This window comes from Taudactylus pleione, unplaced genomic scaffold (assembly GCF_031769625.1).
Source record: "Taudactylus pleione unplaced genomic scaffold, aTauple2 ptg000026l, whole genome shotgun sequence".
NCBI lineage: Eukaryota > Metazoa > Chordata > Amphibia > Anura > Myobatrachidae > Taudactylus > Taudactylus pleione.
In genome coordinates this window covers 21662977-21670844 of record NW_028284428.1, presented here as the reverse complement: position 1 = coordinate 21670844, position 7868 = coordinate 21662977, and the positions used below count along the sequence as shown (strand labels likewise).

Below are 7868 nucleotides of genomic sequence, written 5' to 3'. Positions count from 1 at the left end.
AAAAAAACAAAAAACAACATTGTTTAAAACCCCCACAACGTGAGCCATAAAAATAAATAAATGTGAGAATATAACCATCTGCCCATAATACTAGAATAATATTTTGCAGCTTTATTTTCTGGTCCTTTAGAGGACACCTAACAGCTCAAGGAAAGGATTTTTATTTGCGTAGAAGTAAAAGAAGAGAGACTACTGGCCAAACAGAAATCCAGTAAAAAGTAGACGTGTCCGTGACAGATTACTGGCGAGATGAATGCCACCTACTCTCTTTTCTCTGGATTGGACTCCAGCCATCAGTGTCATGATAGTGCTCCTCCTGACCTCCTCTGTAGTATGCGTCTCTGCTACTGTGGTAACTCTCCTTTTGATAAGGATGAGAGCTATGGCTTCTACTGGATCAGTGGCTGGAAGAGGAATCATATCAGTGTGGGGGAGAATGATCGGATTCATGACTGTACCGACTTTGTTGAGGCGGATAATGTGATGGCGAGTAACTGGGTTGGGCCATCATTGCTGTGCTGGATCCATGAGGGGCTTCCGACCTATAGAAGTTATTCATCATTGCTTGTCTTTGAAGACTGTACGGAGAAGAGTAAGATCTCTGATAGTTTGGAATAGGAGGGGAAAGTTCAGAGTATTTCGTGAACTCCCCATTGCCATCATGCCTGTGGTCATGTGTTGATGGACTGTTTCCAGTAAAACTGCCATTTCCTTGTGGTGAGTAGGCTGCGCTATTTGCTTCTGCGGAGCCATGGCTGCTTCCTGATCTGAATTGAATTTTCAGCGGCCTCCCAAAGAGTTTGATTCTATTTAACAAACTCATTCCATAGGGAACAGACTCCTCATGTTTGAAATTGACAAAAGCAAATTGTTTCGATTTTCCATCCTTGTCCTTTGGAATTTTAACGTTAATTGCAGGAGAAGCCTGCAGAAACAGCCCGAACAGGATCACCTCTGTGGCCCTGGGATCTAAGTTTCCCACGAACAGCACCCATCTCTCCCCTGAGTCCCGTCCTGTGTGCCCAGCAGCAGAAGTCGATGGGTGACGCGATGTCACCGCTCAGCGCCTTTTGGGGCCTAGTTTTTCAAACTGCCATCCTGTCTGCTACTGCAGTGCCACTCCTAGATGGGTCACGTGTTTGTGCCGCCCACTTGTGTCGCTTAGCATAGTCGTCCAGCCACCTTGGTGCAACCTTTTGGCCTAAAAAAAATATCGTGAGGTGTGAGGTGTTCAGAAGAGACTGGAAATGAGTGGAAAGTAATGTTATTGAGGTTAATGTCGGAACAAAAATAAATAAATTCTGTGATTTTACCTGTTTTTTTGCACCACACAGGGAGGCCCCTGTAAAAATTATTTGTATTTTGGTCAGCGTACCCCTGCATCACACAGGATAGTCCCTGTAAAAATTATTTGTATTTTGGGCAGCGAGCCATGCACCTCTACAGGACAGCCCCTGTAAAAATGATTTGTATTATTTTGCAGCAGCCCCTTGATAAGAGCACAGCACACCTGAGCACCTACATACACTGATGATAGGTGTGGCTGGCTAACACGGGACGCAGACAGAAAGTATATATATATATTTTTTTAACACTGATGGTAGGTGAAGAGAGCACCCCTGAAGGACGAGCACCCCCTGAACACAGCACTACAGCCAGACAGACAGCCCCTATGGACAGGACAACAGCCAGCCCCTATATGGACAACAGTAGCCAGCCAGCGTCAGCAACAGCTCCCAGCTCCCTCCCTCTTCACAGTAGCCAGCCAGCCCAGTATGTAATGTATCTCACAACACTAGCCAAGAGCACCCAGCTCCCTCCCTCTGCACGCACACTCCACAGTCGGAATGAAAAATGGCGGCGATCGCGAAACTTTTATAGAATCCAAAACCCGTGAGAATCCGACAGCGGAATGATGATGTTTTGCCTCGATTTCAGTTCCGAGCCAGGCGGGAAAACTCGAGCCTGACTCGGTTCCCAGCTCGGATCGGATGTCTCGGGGGGTTCGGATTTCTGAAATCAGAACCCGCTCATCCATAATAATTAGAAATGTTGGAGTTGTGTACTTGTCATTTTTTTTTGTGTCTGCAACAATAGTCTCAACAGGTAGCACCTCCCATTACATATATTCAGGGTGTGAAGTCTAGGGCCCTTCTCCACATGTATGTATGTATATATATATGTATGTATGTATGTATCTATCTATCTATGTATTGTTTTTGTCACCCTTCCTGTCTGTCTGCGTGGCCCTGTCTGTATGTATGTATGTATCTATCTAGCTATGTTTTACATGTATGTATGTATGTGTCTTTGTGACCCTTCCTGTCTGTCTGTGTGGCCCTGTCTGTATATATGTATGTATGTGTGTGTGTGTATATGTATGTATGTATCTATGTTTTACAGGTATGTATGTACGTATGCCTGTTTAGATATTCCCCGTATTCAATTTTCGCCTGTTTTGATTATCCCCGTATTCAATTTCAAAGACTTTTTGCCAGTGCGAAGTCTGTGTAAAAAAACGGGGATAACTTTTCACCATGTTTTATATGGTGAAAAAAAAGTGCAGAATTGGGGTTTAGGGGTGCAGGCTTAAAAAAAATAGTCTGCACCCCTGGGAGAGTCCTCTAAAAGTAATCTGTGTCAAAAAATAAAAAAAAAGTCCTCAGGACACCCCAAAAAATGTACTTTAATTTTGGGGTTAAAAAAAAATGTGGGAGAACAAACTTCTAAACCAGCTAAATTAATTCAGGGGGGTTCCCAAGTATGCATCAGGTGTTTTCTTCATTGCAGGTGGTAGCGGCAGGTGCATTTTTTAAGAATTTAAAAAAATGACTTTAGGGACTTGAAAATATGCTTGCACCCATTTTCAAGTACCCCAAATTTGATGGGACTAGTTATTTTTTCCCAAAAAATTATCTAAGTGCTATTCTTCACCCCTTCTTCTAAAGCTGCATTTATGCACCTTCCGCGGCTATTTAAAAAAATCCAGACTCCCTTCAGCAGGCAAAAACGGGGATACCCATAGTGATCCCCCATGTCTGGACATCTTTAGGGGGGTGCCAGGGACATTTCCTGAAAAATCCCTGATTTTTTCGATACTTACCTTTCAGCCGGGTCCTGATTCTGCAGCTTCTGAAATTGAATACGGGGTTAAGCCTCCGATGTGGAGCGAAAAGTCCGGCATACGATAAGTCCAGACTTTTCGCTCCAAATTGAATACCCTCCTAAGTCGCAATACGTTGCTACTAGAATGCACCAGTAGACTGTATTGATTGATTTGATATGCGACACTTGTATATCTGTGTGCACATGAGCCTGCATATGAACTACAATGGAACTTGGAATGAAAAAGCTTCTACATTGTACAGATTCACACAGTTATACATGTATTACATTACATATCAAATGAATCAGCACAGGCTGCTGGTGTGTCCTAATCGCATTGCGACTTACTGTTGACAATTTTTTGTCAAAAAAAGATGGGGCTAGTAGAGTCTCACGGGACCTTGAGCGCTGTGATGGTCTTTTTAGTGCGACTGCAGCAAAGCCACATATGTATGTGTGTAAGTACGTATGTATGTGTCTATGTGTGACCCTGCCTTTATGTATGTATGTGTCTATGTGTGACCCTGCCTTTATGTATGTATGTGTCTATGTGTGACCCTGCCTTTATGTATGTATGTGTCTATGTGTGACCCTGCCTTTATGTATGTATGTGTCTATGTGTGACCCTGCCTTTATGTACAGTACAGTATATATGTATGTATGTGTCTATGTGTGACCATGTCTTTATGTACAGTATGTATATATGTATGTGTCTATGTGTGACCCTGTCTTTATGTACAGTATGTATATATGTATGTGTCTATGTGTGACCCTGCCTTTATGTACAGTATATATATATGTATGTGTCTATGTGTGACTCTGCCTTTATGTACAGTATATATATATATGTATGTGTCTATGTGTGACCCTGCCTTTATGTACAGTACAGTATGTATATATGTATGTGTCTATGTGTGACCCTGCCTTTATGTACAGTACGTATGTATGTGTCTATGTGTGACCCTGTCTTTATGTACAGTATGTATATATGTATGTGTCTATGTGTGACCCTGTCTTTATGTACAGTACAGTATGTATGTATGTGTCTATGTGTGACCCTGCCTTTATGTACAGTATGTATATATGTATGTGTCTATGTGTGACCCTGTCTTTATGTACAGTATGTATATATGTATGTGTCTATGTGTGACCCTGTCTTTATGTACAGTATGTATATATGTATGTGTCTATGTGTGACCCTGCCTTTATGTACAGTACAGTATGTATGTATGTGTCTATGTGTGACCCTGTCTTTATGTACAGTATGTATATATGTATGTGTCTATGTGTGACCCTGTCTTTATGTACAATATGTATGTATGTGTCTATGTGTGACCCTGCCTTTATGTACAGTACAGTATGTATGTATGTGTCTATGTGTGACCCTGTCTTTATGTACAGTATGTATATATGTATGTGTCTATGTGTGACCCTGTCTTTATGTACAGTATGTATATATGTATGTGTCTGTGTGACCCTGCCTTTATGTACAGTACAGTATGTATATATGTGTCTCTGTGTGACAGTCTTTATGTCCAGTATGTATATATGTATGTGTCTATGTGTGACCCTGCCTTTATGTACAGTACAGTATGTATGTATGTATGTGTCTATGTGTGACCCTGCCGTTATGTATGTATGTATATACAATACTCTGGTGGTATAGAGAATGTATGTATGTATGTGTCTATGGGGCAGATGTATGAAGCTCTGGAAAATTATAAAGTGGAGAGTAATAAACGACCAGCCAATCAGTTCCTAACTGTCATGTTACAGGCTGTGTTTGAAAAATGACAGTTGGGAGCTGATTGGTTGGTCATTTATCACTCTCCACTTTATCACTTCCCAGAGCTTCATATATCTGCCCCTATGTGTGACCCTGCCTGTATGAATGTATGTATGTATGTATGTGTGTGTGACCCTGCCTTTATGTATGTATGTATGTATGTATGTGTCTATGTGTGACCCTGCCCTTGTGTATGTGTATGTTATATGCACACATAAGAGGTTATTATTGTAAGAGAACCTTTGCTAGTATTACATTTGCCTGAGAAGACACTAATTGATCAGAATCTACCTCTTGGCTTAGGGGTGCCGCAAATAAATTTTGAGACCGTAAAAGTGCCACACACAGAGCTGGTCTATAGGGTAATTTGAATTTGATACATGAAGATCTAAATCTTTTAAGAATTTGCTCATCATGGACATTCTTAGGACACCCAGAGCCATGTTCTGCAGTCTTCAAACAGGGTCTGACATAATTTTTCCAGTTAATATTTCATATACAGTACTTAAACGGTTGTGTGACTCTAATATCAGTGCCTCTGGCAATAACAGTCATTTATGAAGCTACAAAGTGCAAAATCTTGACCTCCTGGTCAAAGCTGGGAGTGTCTGCAGGCTGCAAAAGTCTGCATTGTCTGGTGGAGTTGTAGGGCTGAATAGGGGCATTACTTGCTTTGTGCCAATTAGGCACACAAGGGCAAGTAGATTTACACTTAAGTGGAAAAGAAAGAGGCTCATGACCAGGGTGCCCATGCTCTGTCATATCACCTACAAGAGCATTTAACATACAGTATGTGGAAAGTCACCCTGGTCTGGAGACAATACTGTGCGCCACCTCCCTGTCACCGCCCAGGAATGCCATATTACAGTTTCAATACATTTTGTTCAAAATAGCAACTGCGTCTCTGTGTGAACACAATCGGGATGCGTTGCAGTGCAACTTAGACTCATGCGCAGTAAAATAGAAAATACCTCAACTACATCTGACATTGGCAGTGCGTGTGACTGCACTACAGCGTAAATCTAGCATTGCAGGAGAACTACAGTACAAGTTCTCTCATAGGGCCTACTATGCTCTATGGCAAAGTGATTTTACTGTAGTAACAGTTACATAATGTCAGTGAGCGCTGAATCAGTACATTTTGAAACCAAAAAATTAACCTTATTTGTCAGCACATTTATACCTGAATGGGCCCCATGGAGCCATCCCAGCGGGGTGTTAGTGTGGCTTCCGAGGGACTGCAGCCACAAACTTTCCAAAATGGCAAATAATTGTATATTAGCCATTATTCTTACTATAAAAGATATATATTGCTTCAGAGACTCCAATATAGTTTATGTAAGGACACAGGAGCATAATGATAGGCCTAGCAGTCCCTGCAGCTGCAGGGTTATCTATTGCCAAAAAGAGCTGATTAAGATTCAGGATCCTACTATTGCATATATAGATATTAGCCTAGAGAACCCATATTAATGAGGGTCTTCTGGCACAAAGCATACAGCATCAGTGCTATATCCCTGACATGAACGCGCAGCTTTGCTCAGTTAAGGCTGCCAGCCGCGATCACAGAATGAATTTGGAATTTACATATTACGCTCCCTGCTATGTGCAGGAAAACAGCATGTAAGTGCAGAGCTTCTTAGGCTGACAATATGCAGTTAGCCTGCTCCCTGCTGTGCATGTCTGGGACCTTAATAGATGTGTATTACTATGTGCTGGGCACTGGTGAAGTGAGGGTCCATCAAAACTTTGCCATAGGGCCCAGTAGCTCCTACTTACGGTCTTGTAAGGAAGTTTGGAGTTTTGCCTCATTACCACATTTGTAGTCTGTGTAATCCTGACAGTGTGATAGCTATAATTTGCCACCTATGAATGGGTGACTCAGCACCCATCAATCTTTGCACAGATATCATAGGCAGTGAGCAACAATCACTCAATGTCACACCTTGTACAGATAAGTCATTGCGAGGATATGAAGGTGAGCATGTCTCATGTTTGCCGAAAGAACATTACCCGCAGGGCAGAGAAATAATAATTAAACTAGTCATTTGATACATTTCAGGTAACCCTTTCCCTACCAGACGTGTATTTCTCAACAGTTAATGACTGGCCAGAGGGCTTCTCATTACAAGAAATAGTAGCCACTGACTGGCTCAAAGTGAAAAAAGAAGCCAACATTAAACCCTCCTCTTCTAGATGACAGCAGAAACAGAGTTCCTGAGCAGCTGTGGAATGACAGGAATGGAGGCCACACTCCAACCAGAGCTGAAACGTTTAAGGCATTTGTCTGCAATCTCCACCTCCCCAATTCGGAATACACGTGAGAATGAGCATTGGGGCTTCAGGTGTTTCTCTCAATAAGCTACTGTATCCCTCTCTCTGTCTCTCTTTCTCACATTTTATCTCTGTGTCTCACTCTGGGGGGTTATCAGATTCAGAGGTGGATGCAAGGAAGGCATTGGCTGATGTTTCCCCTCTGCTCATGCATATGCCCCAATGGTTACAGAGACCCAGAGAAATGGCAGCCATGGTCAGTCGGACATTCTGCTCGTGTCACAGGCAGGTCCAATGTCTGATGATGTGGGCGATGGTGCACCATCTTGTATACACATCCGTGGAATTGTGCCGTAGCCAGTTGGCATCTCAATAGGATACCCATCAGCCACGGCATTATCATAAAGATGCGTCCACCTCTGAATCACCCCCTCATGCCTCTATCTCTTTTTATATTGCTGTCTCTGTAAATTTTGTATGAGGCTCAGATTTTTTTTTAAACAATGCTCTATAATTTAAACATTTTTCATAAAACTGTTGTCCGCTCAGACTGTGAAATCAATATATTCAATAGTAAGTATTGAGTGCTATTACTCAACATACCTATATTTATCAGATTTAGATAATTTGGTGTGTGAATTTTTGTAATTATAATTTATATATTCATTAAAAACATATTTTATAATAAAGATTATTGGAGTCA

General features: G+C 41.7%; 1 pseudogene; it reads right to left on the bottom strand.

Annotated features, from left to right (window-relative positions):
* Positions 1-238: 238 nt before the first annotated feature.
* LOC148539255 (RNA-binding protein 7 pseudogene) lies at positions 239-7562 on the bottom strand (annotated as a pseudogene).
* Positions 7563-7868: the final 306 nt, after the last annotated feature.